Below are 17,126 nucleotides of genomic sequence, written 5' to 3' on the forward strand. Positions count from 1 at the left end.
TGGATGTTAGTGAAAATGGTTCTTCCACGAATACCACACGTCTGGTTTGGGCCGACTACTTCCTGAATAACTGACTGGACCCGTCGTGCCAACACCTTCATCAATATTTTGTAGTCGCAGTTAGTAAGCGCTATGGGTCTGTAGTATGAAAGTTGCTCGAGCTTTTCGGTCTCTTCTGTTTTCGGTATTAGTACTATATGGAACTGGCCAAAGGACGGTGGAAGTATTTTCAGTTCATATTGACACGTGTACTTATCTTTTTCGGGCGACCACGTTTCGCCGCCGAACAAATGTTATCGCACAGCCCGGGACGCGCCTGCATGTATCCGAAGTTTCTGGAAAGTTATCGATGCTTCTATCCGCTGTCTGTTGTCGCCGAACCTTGTATTATCTAATTTCATCGCGTGACGCGAATGGTGTAGAACTTTGTGGAAGGCACGCGGGTCCGAACAATTGGACTGGAACATTCGATGACTGCTGTATAAAAGCCGACGCGCTTGACCCGCTGATCAGATTTTCGACGATCGCCGATCGTGTTCGCCGCTATCGTTGTGCTATAAGTGTAGCCTGTTTTGTGGGCACAGGTTCGCCCAATAAAAGTTTGTTTTGTCGTTCACAGTATTGCTACTGTGTTATTCAACGTCACCACCACGTGACATCTGGTGGAGGTGCTTTTCGTTCATGTACCGGACGCCCCCGACAAGCCGTGATCAAAGCCCGGACCGCAAAGAGAACACCAACGTAGTCCCGGAGCATCGAGCAAGCCGCCGTCTTCAACAGCTGCCCCCGGAGCACGGACTTCTACCTGAGAAGACCAAGAAGATTGTGGACAAGGCAACCCCAATGGCAGCCCCAGCGTCCCCCATCGTGCTGCAGCAACCCAGGGAACCTCCGACGTTCCACGGATCAACATTCGAGGACCCGGAAACCTGGCTCGAAACGTATGAGAGGGTCGCTAAGTTTAACAGTTGGGACAGCGACGACAAGCTGCGGCATGTCTATTTCGCATTGGAAGACGCCGCCAGGACGTGGTTCGAGAATCGGGAAGCCACCTTAACGACGTGGGACCTTTTCCGAAGCGGCTTCTTGCACACGTTTACAAGCGTCGTGCGAAAAGAGCGAGCCCAAGCTCTACTAGAAACCAGAGTGCAGCTGCCAAACGAGACGATCGCGATCTTCACGGAGGAGATGGCCCGTCTTTTCCGGCACGCCGACCCGGAAATGTCGGAGGAGAAAAAATTTCGCTTCCTGATGCGCGGCGTCAAGCAAGACCTTTTCGCCGGACTTATTCGTAACCCACCGAAGACTGTGGCTGAGTTTTCTGCAGAGGCATCGACGATCGAGAAAACTCTGGAGATGCGCACCCGGCAATATAACCGCCAGGGGCACACGTCGCAGTATGCCATCCAAGAACTGGGTTCGGACGACCTTCAAGAGACCATCAGGGCCATTGTGCGCGAAGAAGTGCGCAAGGTCCTGCCTTCGTCGCAGCCTCAAGTAGCTTCGATCGCTGACATCGTGAAAGATGAGGTTCAGCGATCGCTTGGGGTTCCAGAGGTGCAACCTCTATTACCGCAGCCCCAGCCGGAAGCGAGGACCTACGCCGCCGTCGCACGCCGTCAAGGTCATCCTCCGCGACCACGCCAGGGCCCTGCAACGACGCAATTCCGTCGTCCCCCGCCGCCGCCGCCGCCGCCAGCATGCCCACCCGTCGCCCAGCGCACCTACGCGAGGAAGACAGACATTTGGCGAGCCCCCGACCACCGTCCGCTCTGCTATCACTGCGGAGAAGCCGGCCATGTGTATCGCCGATGCCCATACCGGGAGATGGGACTGCGAGGTTTCGCCGTCAATGCTCCGCGCCCGCAGCGAGGTGAACGCCCTCGCGATATCGCCGACTACCTCACCGCCACTCAATGGAGCCCTCGACGACCTTCCCGTTCGCCATCACCAGGCCGCTACCTGTCGCCGCAGCGCCGTACATACACTGGCCCAGCCCGGGGCCGGTCAGCGAGCCCGTATCCGGAAAACTAAAAGCAGCAACCGATGGAGGTGCGGTTGCTGTTCGTCGAACTGACGAAGATCCTCCGCCGCCGACGAAGACGACGAAGAAACCATCTCGACGACCTAATGACGACACGCCGCCGTCCCGACGAAGTCAGGAAGCCAAGACTACACCGACGAAAGACGACTTGATGGCGCGACGTTCCAGCGTCAGTTCAACACGACGCAGCCGTGATCCGACGCCGAGACCTAACTGTAACGCAAGACGAAGAACCACCGACCTCGACGTGCTTCTCGACGGCCACGCAGTCACCGCCTTAGTAGACACAGGAGCCGATTACTCCGTCATGAGTGGACCCATCGCAGCCCAGTTGAGGAAAGTTAAGACTGCATGGGAAGGCCCTCAAATTCGCACCGTTGGAGGACACCTGATTACGCCGACTGGAATCTGCACGGCAAGAATTACCGTTCATGACCGGACTTACCCTGCCACCTTCGTTGTCCTCCAACAGTGTTCACGAGACGTCATTCTCGGCATGGACTTCCTGAATCAACATGGCGCAGTCATCGACCTGAAGTCGAAATCGATAACCCTGTCACAAGATCAAGCGATACCGCCGGAGAGCTGTCGTAGTCACCACGCCTTGAGTGTGCTCGAAGATCAAGTGAGCATCCCGCCGCGCTCCAGCATTATTATTTCCGTCGGCACTGAAACACCCGCTGACGTAGATGGCGTCATCGAGGGCGACCAACATCTACTGCTCGACCGTGAAATTTGCGTCGCAAGAGGGATCGCTCGACTCCACGGAGGGCAAGTGGAAGTTATGCTAACCAACTTCAGCCAAGAGTTCAAGCACATCAACAAGGGCACGACAATCGCATACATCGAGGAAATTGTGGAAACCAGCAATGCCTTTGTCCTCTCGGATTCAGCCGCATCTACCCCGATGAGCATTGCCCCCGAACCAGACTTCGACGTGAATCCAAGTCTTCCTATGAGTAAGCAGCAACAGATCAGAAGTCTTCTCCGACAATACAAAGACTGCTTTTCGACGTCATCGAGGATTCGACAAACACCAGTTGCAAAGCATCGCATAATAACCGAAGAGAGCGCTCGGCCACTCCGCCAGAGCCCTTACCGAGTTTCGACGCGAGAACGTGAAGCTATTAGGCAACAAGTCGACGAAATGCTGCGCGACGACATCATCCAGCCGTCGAAAAGCCCGTGGGCCTCTCCTGTAGTCCTGGTAAAGAAAAAGGACGGAACCCTACGCTTCTGCGTCGATTATCTTCGACTGAACAAGATCACGAAGAAGGATGTGTACCCCCTTCCACGGATAGACGACGCATTGGATCGGCTCTGCAACGCTAAATACTTTTCTTCGATGGACCTCAAGTCTGGCTATTGGCAAATAGAAGTCGATGAAAGAGATCGCGAAAAGACCGCCTTCATCACCCCAGATGGCCTCTACGAGTTCAAGGTCATGCCATTTGGAGTGTGCTCGGCCCCTGCGACGTTCCAGCGCGTGATGGACACGGTTTTAGCAGGATTGAAGTGGCAGACCTGTCTCGTTTACTTGGATGACGTCGTTGTATTCGCCGGAAATTTCGACGATCACCTTAGGCGGCTTGCCACAGTACTAGAGGCCATCAAGTCATCAGGGCTCACTCTGAAACCAGAAAAGTGCCGCTTCGCTTACGATGAGCTTTTGTTCCTAGGCCACGTGATCAGCAAATCAGGAGTACGCCCCGACCCACAGAAGACAGCTGCCATCGCAAAGTTCCCGCAGCCAACCGACAAGAAGGCAGTGCGCAGATTCCTTGGCATGTGTGCCTACTATAGGCGCTTTGTCAAGGATTTCTCACGCATCGCGGAGCCGCTAACACATCTAACCAAATGTGATGTCGCGTTCAAGTGGGAAACGCCGCAGGCCAAGGCATTTCAAGAACTCAAACGACGCATGCAGTCGCCGCCGGTACTTGCACACTTCGACGAGGACGCCGATACCGAAATCCACACTGACGCCAGTAGCCTAGGCCTCGGTGCCGTCCTAGTCCAGAGGAAAGAAGGACTTGAAAGGGTGATATCGTATGCTAGCCGGTCGCTGTCAAAAGCGGAAAGCAACTATTCTACGACTGAAAAGGAATGCCTCGCCATCATTTGGGCTATAGCTAAATTCCGCCCTTACCTCTATGGCAGGCCATTCAAAGTCGTCAGTGACCACCATGCATTGTGTTGGCTAGCTAACTTAAAGGACCCTTCAGGATGGCTGGCGCGGTGGAGCCTCAGACTACAAGAATATGACGTCACGGTAATATACAAGTCCGGAAGAAAACACTCCGGCGCCGACTGCTTATCGCGCGCCCCCATCGATCCCCCGCCGCAAGACGACGAGGACGACGACGCCTTCCTTGGGATAATAAGCGCGGAAGACTTCACTAAACAGCAACGAGCAGACCCGGAGCTAAAAGGCCTCGTCGAGTATTTGGAAGGAAACACCGACGTTGTCCCTAGGGCATTTAAGCGCGGGTTGTCGTCGTTCACGCTACAAAACAACCTGCTCGTGAAGAAGAACTTCTCACCAGTCCGCGCCAGCTACCTTCTTGTTGTACCGTCAGCGCTGCGTCCAGAAATACTGCACGCCCTACACGACGATCCAACCGCTGGGCACCTCGGATTCTCCCGGACGCTGTCGAGAATACAGGAAAGGTATTACTGGCCGCGTCTGACCGCCGACGTCGCGCGTTACGTCAAGACATGCCGAGACTGTCAACGACGCAAGACACCACCGACAAGGCCAGCAGGATTACTACAGCCGATCGAACCTCCTCGCCGACCATTCCAGCAGATTGGGATGGATTTGTTGGGGCCGTTTCCGATATCAACATCCGGGAATAAGTGGATCGTCGTGGCGACGGACTATCTCACCCGCTTTGCTGAAACTAAAGCTCTACCAAAAGGCAGCGCAGCCGAAGTGGCGAAATTTTTCGTCGAGAACATCCTGCTGCGACACGGTGCCCCAGAAGTCCTCATCACCCACAGAGGAACGGCTTTTACAGCAGAGCTCACCCAAGCCATTCTGCAGTACAGCCAGACAAGCCACCGGAGGACAACTGCCTACCATCCGCAGACGAATGGTCTCACGGGGCGCCTGAACAAGACCCTCGCCGACATGCTAGCAATGTACGTCGACGTCGAACACAAGACGTGGGACGCGATCCTGCCGTACGTAACCTTTGCGTACAACACGGCGGTGCAAGAAACAACACAGATCACGCCGTTTAAGCTGGTTTACGGCAGGAACCCGACGACGACGCTTGACGCCATGCTGCCGCACGTAACTGACGAAGAGAATGTTGACGTCGCTAGCTATCTCCAGCGCGCCGAAGAAGCCCGACAGCTCGCCCGCCTGCGAATCAAGAGCCAGCAGAGGACCGACAGCCGACACTACAACCTCCGACGACGCTTCGTCGAGTACCAGCCTGGCGACCGTGTTTGGGTCTGGACCCCTATACGCCGACGAGGACTCAGTGAGAAACTACTCCGACGCTATTTCGGACCTTACAAGGTCATCCGACGTATTGGCGCTCTGGACTATGAGGTCGTGCCAGACGGCATTTCGCATTCACAGCGGCGCCGCGCACGATCTGAAGTGGTCCACGTGGTGCGCCTTAAACCCTTTTACGGACGCTGACGAACTTCATTATCTTTTCTTTGCTACGAGTGCTTTTGTTTATTAACTTCGTTTGTTTGCAGCATCGGGTCGATGCTTTTTAAGAGGGGGGTATTGACACGTGTACTTATCTTTTCCGGGCGACCACGTTTCGCCGCCGAACAAATGTTATCGCACAGCGCGGGACGCGCCTGCATGTATCCGAAGTTTCTGGAAAGTTATCGATGCTTCTATCCGCTGTCTGTTGTCGCCGAACCTTGTATTATCTAATTTCATCGCGTGACGCGAATGGTGTAGAACTTTGTGGAAGGCACGCGGGTCCGAACAATTAGACTGGAACATTCGATGACTGCTGTATAAAAGCCGACGCGCTTGACCCGCTGATCAGATTTTCGACGATCGCCGATCGTGTTCGCCGCTATCGTTGTGCTATAAGTGTAGCCTGTTTTGTGGGCACAGGTTCGCACAATAAAAGTTTGTTTTGTCGTTCACAGTATTGCTACTGTGTTATTCAACGTCACCACCACGTGACAATATGCTTCATTGAAAACTGCTGTTAAGATAGGAACTAGGTGACTTTTGAACGATTTGTACCAAGCGGCACAAAGACCGTCTGGACCTGGCGACTTCCCAGGATTCAGGTCTTCGATGGCTTTCATCACTTCATGTTCTGTTAATGGTCGTTCTAAGGTTTCTTTAACCTCACTCGACAGCTGTGGGATTCGTTGCAAAAATAATTTCTTGAAATCGTGCATGTTGACAGGCCTGAATGCAAAACGTTCTTTGTAATGCTCAAAGAAAGCACGCCCTATATCATTGTTATCCGTTAATACCACCCCTTCATATTCGATAGCCTCAATCTGCTTACGTCTCGAGTGCTTTTTTTCTAGCCCCAGTGCTCTTTTCGTTGGCGTTTCCCCGCATGATAGCCTTTCTGCTCTGGCGCGCACTAGCGCCCCTCGGAAGCGATCTTCGTCGAATACCTCGAGCTTCTTCTTAACGGCGCGCATATCTTGTTGATAGGCGCCAGATTGCATGCATTCAAGCTTCGCAAATTTTTCTAGCAATGTTGTTAAATCCTTTTCTCTGGCCTTTTGTTCATATCGCAGTACGCTACTTCTTTCGATTGCCTTCAATTTAATGCTTTGCTTCAGCAACTCCCATTTCTCACCAAATTTCGTAGAACTGTCTGCTCCAAAAGAATTCAGAGCAGCCACTGCATTTTCGTTAAAAGTTTCATCCTGTAACAGCTCTGCATTCAATTTCCACAGTTCCCAGACGAACTTGTTTCGCTCTTTCTTCCTGCCCACCGTGCATTTTACCAGGCAGTGGTCAGAATATGATATGGCCGTAACTGTGTAGCACTGGCATTTTTCAACTAAATCATATGAAAGATAGATACGGTCTAAGCGTGCGTGACTTGTGCCCTGAAAGTGAGTGTAGCTTACGTCTCCGTGACCGCGAAAACATTCTGCGATATCTTCTAATTCGAATTCGTGTGTAATCTGCGCCAGGATATCACTACTTTTGTCACAAACCACGCGACGCGTAGACCTATCCTCTGCTTTCAATACGCAGTTGAAGTCGCCTACACAGGCTATCATTTTTTGCACATGTAAATGATGCTTTAAACTCAAAAAGAAATTTGCCCTCTCTTGCACAGTATTAGGCGCATAAATGCAAAACACGCGCCATTGGACATTACAATAGCTGAAGTCACAAAAGACAAGTCGACCAGAAGTACAGGAGAAGTAACCATCTATAACAAGACCAGGGAGCTTCCTCACGAACAGCACACACCCTGCCCAAGTCCCTAAGGCGTGGCTCACTACCGTATAGTAGTTATACGTGAACCTTTGCACCATGCTCCCGGTCTCCTCCTCGCCGTCTACCTTGGTTTCTAGCACGGCTAAAACGTCGAGGTCGTGGTCCACTAGTAGTCTGTAAACCTGACTCTGTTTCCTTTTGGCGGCCAGACCTCGAACGTTTAGCGTGCCGAGGCTAAGCGACGGGTTGGTAGCCATTATTGGTGAAAACCGGAGGGGAGAAGGCCCGGAGCATGGTGCTCACCTTAACGTCTAGCTGACCGCTAGACGCCTCCGTGGCCATCCGGTGGCCGTCGCCCGGGTTCCTCTTTGGTCGGCTTCGGGGTAAGCCTACGGTCAGTCTCCAGGTTCGGCTTAGGCTTGAGGGTGGAGCGCCTTCCAGGTAGCGTCTTAGCGGGTGGTGCCTCGGAGTCACCGCCGGCCTTTCCGTCGACTTTCTCCTCGTGCTGCATGGATCTCTTGACCGGTGCCGAGACGGATTCGACGCGAGCGCTAGCAGGGGTCGCGTTGTCGTTCGCCTCTGCCTGCGTTGCATCCGTAGCTCGCTGGTGGCTCTCATTTTCTTGCGGGGCCGTCTTCACGCTCTCGACTGTAGCTGCTGGTTCTTTGGGGGGAGGCATATTCCTTCCTCCTTCGGCTTGCTTGGTCGTCGCGCCGGTTTCTGCCGCCACTTTGCCGTTTCCAGCTCCCGTGGCCGCTTCCTCCGCCTCGGTCACGTCCATTACATGGTCTAACGTCGACGGCTCGCTCTCCGCCGAACCCGCGGCTACTGCGTATGAACACACACAGTCCGCGTCGTTGTGTCCAAAAAGCCTGCACCGCGAGCAACGGGGAACGTTGCATTCACGACGAACGTGGCCAGAGCCCCGGCAGCGCAGGCACTGCATGGGACGTCCTGGGGCTACCACCAGCGCAAGCTCGCCGGCGACGCGGATCTGGTGGGGCAGGTCGTCGACTTTCATTCCTGCCTTCAGCTGCAGCAGCACTGCTCGGGTCGTCGAGCCCTTGTCGGAAACGCCATCCACTCGCCAGCGCTCCCGGGTCACTTCCGTCACTTTGCCGAAGGAGGCCAGCGCGGTCTTGACGTCTTCGTCGTCCACCCCATGCAGAAGCCAGTGGATACGAAGCTTCACCTGTTGTTCCTTGGGGTCGATGACCAGGCAGCGACGCCCCTTCACCTGCAGCTCCTTCAGGGCCGCCAGCTTTTGGGCAGCCTCGGCTGTCTTCATCGTCACCGCCCATACATGGTTGATTTGGTATGCTCCAAGGGCGACGACGCCAGAGAGCATACCAACAGCTTGAAGCGCGTCTCGAAAATCTTCTACACGAAACGGGCGAACACGAGCGTCGCCGTGCAAAAAAACTGTGTTTAAAACAATACGTCCTGTAGGTAGCCGAGGCAAAATTATCTGGTAATCCTTATCTTCTTCCGTCGAAAGCCTGTTGCCGCGGCTAACAGCCGCATATGCCGCTCCATTGGAGCCCATGATCCCGCGATCCGTTCAGCTCGGGAGCCGGAAGCAGAATGCTCGAACTCACAACCCCGGCATGGCTCACGAGAACTGTCGTATAAGTACCGTGCGCTAACCAATTGTGCCACTGGGGATTGAGTGCCGCAGAAACCTAAGCGAGCATGTATCGGTAACTATGGAATGATAAATAGGCATGCTTATGAGGACTTTTTTTTTCGAATGTGGAATATAAAAGAAAATTCCCCAGGTGAGGCTCGAACTCACAACCCCGGCATGGCTCACGAGAACTGTTCTATAAGTACCGTGCGCTAACCAATTGTGCCACTGGGGATTGAGTGCCGCAGAAACCTAAGCGAGCATATATCGGGTAACTATGGAATGATAAATGGGCATGCTTATGAGGACTTTTTTTTCGAGTGCGGAATATAAAAGAAAATTCCCCAGGTGAGGCTCGAACTCACAACCCCGGCATGGCTCACGAGAACTGTTCTATAAGTACCGTGCGCTAACCAATTGCGCCACTGGGGATTGAGTGCCGCAGAAACCTAAGTGAGCATATATCGGGTAACTATGGAATGATAAATAGGCACGCTTATGAGGACTTTTTTTTCGAATGTGGAATATAAAAGAAAATTCCCCAGGTGAGGCTCGAACTCACAACCCCGGCATGGCTCACGAGAACTGTTCTATAAGTACCGTGCGCTAACCAATTGCGCCACTGGGGATTGAGTGCCGCAGAAACCTAAGCGAGCATGTATCGGTAACTATGGAATGATAAATAGGCATGCTTATGAGGACTTTTTTTTTCGAATGTGGAATATAAAAGAAAATTCCCCAGGTGAGGCTCGAACTCACAACCCCGGCATGGCTCACGACAACTGTTCTATAAGTACCGTGCGCTAACCAATTGTGCCACTGGGGATTTTTTTTTTTTAATTTAATGCCGGTCTTTGACATAACACAGAAAATACACGCATCTCACAAATGGAAAACAGCGAAAAAAAATTACAATAATGCCATCCGTCCGTATAGGACCGGCGTTGTCAAATTAAAATTCCTTCATGGCTGTGAGAGGTTCTAGCCTCGACAGCCAATCCGGTGCACATTCTTGCATTTTCTGTACATCAAGAAACCGCGACATACATTCTCTGAAATATATATGAACCGGCCGTGCGTCGGGATCGCAGTGGTACCCAGCCATTCGAGACCGCCATATACAGTGGAGGGCATTCACCATAATGAAGTCATATGGGATGCCATCTTCATCCTTAATAGGCAGATACCTGATCCCTTGGGGGTTTACAGGTAATTCTTTCTTCAGGGTTCGCTTCAAGACGTCCCAGAAGAACACAGCAGCCCAGCAGTGCAAGAACACATGATCTATGGTTTCGGGCTTCTTGCAGATCAAGCAGTGAGAACCCCAAGGTACGAGACAGCCTCGTTCTTCCATAAAAGTCTTCACGGACAGGGTTCCAGTGTGGAGCCTAAAAAAGAAGGATTTTACCCCTGGTGGCACCTGCATGCGTTTAACCCGTTTAAGGACGTCCTGTCCTGGCCCTCCACTGTACATGGCTTTGTATAACGGCACTGGGAAAACAATGTCGCACACATCTTTATACAGCGTTTTCCTTTTCACTTGACACAAGTAATCACTTGAAAAACGAACAGTAAGAAAACGCACACTGTCTACCACTTCCTTAAAATAGCCACGAAGTCTTCCGGTTATGCCGGCCGTACTGACAACATGTGCCGGCAATGCGTCGGTCAATCTGTGCTGACATACGGTGCGCAGGAAAGGATCGCGCACGTCGCGGAAAAACAAAAATCGGTTTACTAGTTGTCGAACAAAAAGATGCGCCAAACCCACACCCCCGTCCTTCACTCTTCTGAACAAATTTGTTCGACTGCACCTTTCCCAGGTTGAACCCCAGATGAACACCGCAAACACTCTGTGCAGCCTTTGCACATTTACTCTAGAACAATATAACGCTTGTATAACGTAGTATAACTTGGCGACTAAAAAGATGTTACAAACTGTCGCTCTTGCAAATACAGACAGGTTAGTAGCTTTCCATTTGTCTAATTTTTCTTTAATTTCACTCGTTTGCTTCCTCCAATATTCATCACTGCTATTGTAACTATCTAGGGGAACACCTAGATACCTCATCGGAGTTCTCACCCAGCTCACACTCGCGAAATAGTCCGGTGCGGAAAGCCAGTCCCCGTGCCACAGTCCGAGGGATTTGCTCCAATTTACTCTGCTACCAGACACTTCACAGAAATGATTTACTACAGTTATTGCTTCGGTTACGCTTGGTTTATCTATGCAACACACTGCAATGTCGTCTGCATACGCCAATAGCTTCACTTCTGTCGCTGCCAATCTAAAACCACGTATTTTGTCATTTTCATTGATTGCCACGCACATGGCCTCTATATAAATAGCAAACAGAAGTGGGCTGAGGGGACAGCCTTGGCGCACTGAACGCATAATGTTAATGGGGGCCCCCAATGACTTATTAACAATTAATCTGGTTGTGCAATTCTTGTACGCCAAGGCCACGCCCTCAGTGATGATGGAACCGACATTAACGTGATCCAAGATGGTAAACAAAATAACATGCGCGACACAATCGAAAGCTTTCTCTAGATCGAGCTGAAGAACCGCAACGCCACCTCCGTTGACGTCACAGCACTCGAGAACACATCGCATCTTATGAATGTTAGAAAAAATAGTTCGCCCTCTGATGCCACAAGTTTGATGGTCTCCGACTATTTCTTTGATGACGCCTTGGAGTCTAGTAGCTAAAATCTTCATAAATATCTTGTAATCAACATTTGTTAGTGTTATTGGCCTATAGAACGACACTAATTTTAGTTTATCTATTTGATCGCTCTTAGGTATTAGTATGGTGTGCGCTTTTCCAAAGGAAGGGGGCAAACATTTCTGCTGATACGCGTCATTTAATACCTCTGCCAACAATGGCGCCAATTCTCTCTTAAACGCCTTATACCACCCAGCGCAGAGGCCATCAGGTCCAGGCGACTTTCCAAGGTTCAAATCGTCGATTGCCTTTTCTACTTCCCCCTCAGTTATTTTGGCTTCTAATCGTTCTTTGGTATCATCACTTATTCGCGGCATGAGATTAAGAAAATCCGCTTTAAAACCCCCTACATTCGCTGCCTGAAATGCAAAGAGTGACTGGTAGTACTCGAAGAAGGCGCTCCCAATGCTCTCACTGTCTTCAACGACAGTCCCGTTCAATAGAATTTTATCGATGTGGTTTCGCCGTCCGTGCGCCTTCTCAAGACCCAGCGCCCTTTTCGTGGGCGTCTCCCCTGCCACTAGTGCATCTGCTCGCGCACGCACGATAGCGCCTTGATAACGCTCTTTGTCGAACTTTTCAAGTTTTTCCTTGATGTTTCGCACGTCGTCTTTGTACGTACCAGGCTCTCTACACTCAAGCGTTATCAGCTGCTCAAGCAGTCTTCTTAAGCCCTTTTCTTTTATTTCCCTCTCGAATTTTAGGCAACTCGATCTTTCTATGGCTTTAATTTTAACCTTCTGTTTAAAACATTCCCACTTCTCCGCTATTGTTTCCGTTGCATCATCGAATACTTCGTTAACCGCATCCCTTACTGCTTTTACAAACCGCTGATCATTTAGTAACAAGGCATTCATTTTCCATAGATCCCAATTAAAAGCATGTTTCGTTTTCACTACACCTATGTGACATTTTACGAGGCAGTGGTCCGAAAACGACACGGGCACTACACAATAACTGTGGCATCTTGGAATCATGTCCAACGACATGTACATTCGATCCAGTCGTGCATGACTACTACCCTGAAAACGAGTAAAAGTCACTTCACGCCCCCCTTCCAGACACTCGAAAACATCGTCAAGTTCATTTTCCCCTATTAGGTTTGATAATACGCTACTGCTTTTGTCGCGCACACCTGCATTATTCACTCGGTCTCTGGCATTCAACACACAATTAAAGTCCCCTAACAAAATAACGCGCTTATCACAGCGGACATGCTTAGAAAGGTTAGAAAAAAAGGAGACACGCTCTTCGACAGAATTCGGAGCGTAGACGCATATGACACGGTATTCAACATTACATATCACGACATCGCAAAAAACAATCCTTCCAGATTCACAGGAATATACAATTTGAATCTGCAGTCCAGGCAGTTTCTTGACAAACAGAATGCACCCCCCGGACGTGCCTACCGCATGACTAACCACCGCAAAATATCTGTGCGTGAATCGTCGCACCATGCTCCCGGTCTGCTCCTCTCCATCAACCTTAGTCTCTTGGACGGCTAGTACGTCTAAGTTGTGGTCAGTGACCAACCGTAGGACCTGACTTTGCCTACGACTAGCCGCCAAGCCTCGCACGTTCAATGTGGCAATAATAAGGAACGGTATTTCAGCCATTTCCAGCTAGCGAGAAAAGCAGGCCCGGAGCATGGTGCTTACCGTTCACGACTAGCCCTCGGCTAGCCGTCTCCGGGACCTCCCGGCTTGTTTGTGTCGTCAAGCGTGGCCGTTTTGCCCGCAGGCTTCTTTCCAGGTGGTACATTGGGTTTTGGCTTGTAGCCCATCCGCCTTCCTTGAGGCGCCTTCGTCGGCGGCCCCTCGCTGGTGCTGGTGGCACCGCCGTCCTTGTCCTTGGTCTCGTCGTGGGGGCGCTTGACTGGGGCACCAATAATCGCGGTCCGCTCGCCGTCATTGACTTCCTTGTCCTGCAGCATTGCTGTCGTGTCGTTGTCGGGTGCGTCTTCGTTAACGCCCCCCGTAGCAAGGCTCACTGCAGGCAGGACCTGTACCGGTTTGCCCGTCTTCTCGGCAGCCTCAGCCACCGTGCTTTCAGCGCCAGCGGTAGATGACCCTTCAAGTGTGGCTGTCGAAACCAAGTCTCCAGTTCCTTTGGCGGCGTCCTCCGTCTCAACCACGTCCATGACGTGCTCCTCAGCAACGTCAGTCGCTGCTGGTCCTGTCACGGCGGCGTAGGATTTGACGCAGTCAGCGTCAACGTGGCCGAAACGTCTGCACCTGGAACAGCGTGGGACTTTACACTCTCGGCGGACGTGCCCCGTGCCTTGGCAGCGCAGGCACTGCATGGGTCGACCAGGCACAACCACCAAGGCCAACTCTCCGCCGACGCGGACCTGATGAGGAAGGTCCTCAACTTTAACGCCGTTCTTTAGCTTGAGGAGCACCGTCCTGGTGGTCGACGTCTTGCTTCCCATGCCTTCGACTCGCCACCGCTCCCGGCTCACCTCTTCCACCTTGCCGAAAGCCGCGAACGCTGTCCGGACGTCCTCGCCAGCCACTCCGTACAACAGCCAGTGAAGCCTAAGCTTCACCTGCTGGTCCTGCGGGTCCACGATGACGCATCGTCGTCCCTTCACTTGCAGGTCCTTTAGGGAAACCAGTCTTTTCGTCGCCGTCGCATCATTCAGGGTCACCGCCCAGACGTGGTTTATCTGGTACGCCCCTATGCATACCACGTCCGGCAGGAGGCCCGTCGGCAGTAGGGCGTCCCTGAAATCTTCGACCTTGTATGGTCTCGCACGCACATCACCGTGCAAAAACACGGTGTTAATCGCAACTCGTCCTTTCGGCAGTTGTGGCAAAATGAACGGATATTCCTTATCATCCTCTGCAATCCTGTTTCCGCGACCAAAAGTGGCCGCTGTCGCTGCCCCGGAAGAGGCCATGACCCTACGATCCGAACAGCTCGGCTGCCGGATGCAGAATGCGCCACTGGGGATTGAGTGCAGCAGAAACCTAAGTGAGCATATATCAGGTAAAAATGGAATGATAAATTGGCGTGCGTATGAGCACTTTTTTTTTTCGAATGTCGAATATAAAAGAACATTCCCCAGGTGAGGCTCGAACTCACAACCCCGGCATGGCTCACGAGAACTGTTCTATAAGTACCGTGCGCTAACCAATTGCGCCACTGGGGATTGAGTGCAGCAGAAACCTAAATGAGCATATATCAGGTAAAAATGGAATGATAAATTGGCGTGCGTATGAGCACTTTTTTTTTCGAATGTCAAATATAAAAGAACATTCCCCAGGTGAGGCTCGAACTCACAACCCCGGCATGGCTCACGAGAACTGTTTTATAAGTACCGTGCGCTAACCAATTGCGCCACTGGGGATTGAGTGCAGCAGAAACCTAAGTGAGCATATATCAGGTAAAAATGGAATGATAAATTGGCGTGCGTATGAGCACTTTTTTTTTCGAATGTCGAATATAAAAGAACATTCCCCAGGTGAGGCTCGAACTCACAACCCCGGCATGGCTCACGAGAACTGTTCTATAAGTACCGTGCGCTAACCAATTGCGCCACTTTTTTTTTTTTTTTTTTTTTTATTACCGGTTTTTTCACACAACGTGCATGTTCCACACATTACAGTATCACGATTGCAATACAAACAAAAAGGAATGAAAAGAGTCACACCGTACAACAAAGCCGTCTGTCCCTATTGGACAGGCGTTGTCAACTTAAAATTCCTTCATGGCTGTCAGAGGTTCTAGCCTCCACAGCCATTCCGGAACAGATTGTTGCATTTTCTGTATTTCTATGAATCGCGACATACATTCTCTGAAATAATCGCGAGCGGGCCTAGCGTCAGGATCACAATAGTACCCTGCCATACGAGCCCGCCATATACAGTGGAGAGCGTTTAACATAATGAAATCATATGGAACCCCGTCATCATCCTTAATTGTGAGATACCTTATCCCTTGGAGGTCCACCGGTAACTCTTTTTTCAGGGTTCGCTTTAAGACGTCCCAGAAAAAGAAGCCCTCCCAACATTCCAAGAAAACGTGATCTATGGTTTCCTGCTTTTTGCAGATCAAGCAATGCGTTCCCCATGGTACGATACAACCTCGCTCTTCCATGAAAGTCTTCACTGAGAGCGTACCGGTGTGAAGCTTAAAAAAAAACGTTTTTACCCCTGGTGGCACCTCCATGCGTTTTACGCGTTTAAGTACATCATGTCCTGGCCCTCCACTGTAAATGGCTCTGTATAACGGCACTGGGAAAACAATGTCGCACACATCTTTATACAATCTTTTCCTTTTCACATCGCAAAGGTAATCCATTGAAAATCGAACAGAAAGAAATCTTACGCTGTCGGCCACTTCCTTAAAGAAGCCACGAAGTGATCCGGTAACGCATGCCGTACTAACAACATGTGTCGGCAAAGCGCCGCTCAACTTGAGCTGGCATACTGTGCGCAGAAAAGGATGGCGCACATCGCGAAAAAACAAGAATCGGTTTACTAGTTGTCTAACAAAAAGATGAACCAAACCCACGCCCCCGTCCTTCACTCTTCTAAACAAATTTGTTCGGCTGCACCTTTCCCATGTTGACCCCCAGATGAAAACAGCAAACACTCTGTGCAGCCTTTGCACATTTGCTCTCGAGCAATACAACGCTTGCATGACATAATATAACTTCGTGACAAAAAACATATTACAGACTGTCGCCCTTGCAAAAATAGACAGCTTCACATCCTTCCATCTGTCCGCCTTTTCTTTCATTTCATTGGCTTGGCTCCTCCAATATTCATCGCTACTATTGTAGCTATTGAGAGGAACGTCCAGATACCTCGTCGGCGTTTTTACCCAGTTGAGGTTCGCGAAGTTGTCCGGTGCAGACTCCCATTTCCCGTGCCACAGGCCTAGGGATTTGCCCCAATTTATTCTACTACCCGTGACATCACAGAAATGTTTCACTGCCGATACTGTTTCCGTTACACTTGGTTTGTCTGTGCAACACACCGCAATGTCATCTGCATATGCGAGCAGCTTCACCTCTGTCGCTCCTAATCTGAAACCACGTATTTTGTCATTTCCGTTAATTACTACACACATTGCTTCTATGTATATGACAAATAACAGCGGACTGAGGGGACAGCCTTGGCGTACTGAACGCATGATGTTAATGGGGGCCCCCAGAGACTTATTGACAATTAATCTTGTTGTGCAATTCTGGTACGCCAAGGCCACGCCCTCCCTGATGATGGAACCGACATTAACATGATCCAAGATGGCAAACAAAATAACGTGAGCGACACAATCGAACGCTTTCTCCAAATCGAGCTGAAGAACTGCAAC

General features: G+C 51.0%; 6 non-coding genes across 6 annotated transcripts; all 6 read right to left on the reverse strand.

Annotated features, from left to right (window-relative positions):
- Positions 1-9,215: 9,215 nt before the first annotated feature.
- TRNAI-UAU (transfer RNA isoleucine (anticodon UAU)) lies at positions 9,216-9,307 on the reverse strand. The gene is given in 2 exon segments: positions 9,216-9,251; positions 9,270-9,307. It is a non-coding gene; the product is annotated as a tRNA-Ile (tRNA).
- Positions 9,308-9,412: 105 nt separating this feature from the next.
- On the reverse strand, positions 9,413-9,504 carry TRNAI-UAU (transfer RNA isoleucine (anticodon UAU)). The gene is given in 2 exon segments: positions 9,413-9,448; positions 9,467-9,504. It is a non-coding gene; the product is annotated as a tRNA-Ile (tRNA).
- Positions 9,505-9,609: 105 nt separating this feature from the next.
- Positions 9,610-9,701, reverse strand: TRNAI-UAU (transfer RNA isoleucine (anticodon UAU)). Its single transcript is given in 2 exon segments — positions 9,610-9,645; positions 9,664-9,701. It is a non-coding gene; the product is annotated as a tRNA-Ile (tRNA).
- A 105-nt stretch (positions 9,702-9,806) lies between these two features.
- TRNAI-UAU (transfer RNA isoleucine (anticodon UAU)) lies at positions 9,807-9,898 on the reverse strand. The gene is given in 2 exon segments: positions 9,807-9,842; positions 9,861-9,898. It is a non-coding gene; the product is annotated as a tRNA-Ile (tRNA).
- Positions 9,899-14,866: 4,968 nt separating this feature from the next.
- TRNAI-UAU (transfer RNA isoleucine (anticodon UAU)) lies at positions 14,867-14,958 on the reverse strand. Its single transcript is given in 2 exon segments — positions 14,867-14,902; positions 14,921-14,958. It is a non-coding gene; the product is annotated as a tRNA-Ile (tRNA).
- A 106-nt stretch (positions 14,959-15,064) lies between these two features.
- On the reverse strand, positions 15,065-15,156 carry TRNAI-UAU (transfer RNA isoleucine (anticodon UAU)). The gene is given in 2 exon segments: positions 15,065-15,100; positions 15,119-15,156. It is a non-coding gene; the product is annotated as a tRNA-Ile (tRNA).
- Between the last annotated feature and the right edge of the window lie 1,970 nt (positions 15,157-17,126).

This window comes from Dermacentor andersoni, chromosome 8, assembly GCF_023375885.2.
Source record: "Dermacentor andersoni chromosome 8, qqDerAnde1_hic_scaffold, whole genome shotgun sequence".
Classification (NCBI taxonomy): Eukaryota; Metazoa; Arthropoda; class Arachnida; order Ixodida; family Ixodidae; genus Dermacentor; species Dermacentor andersoni.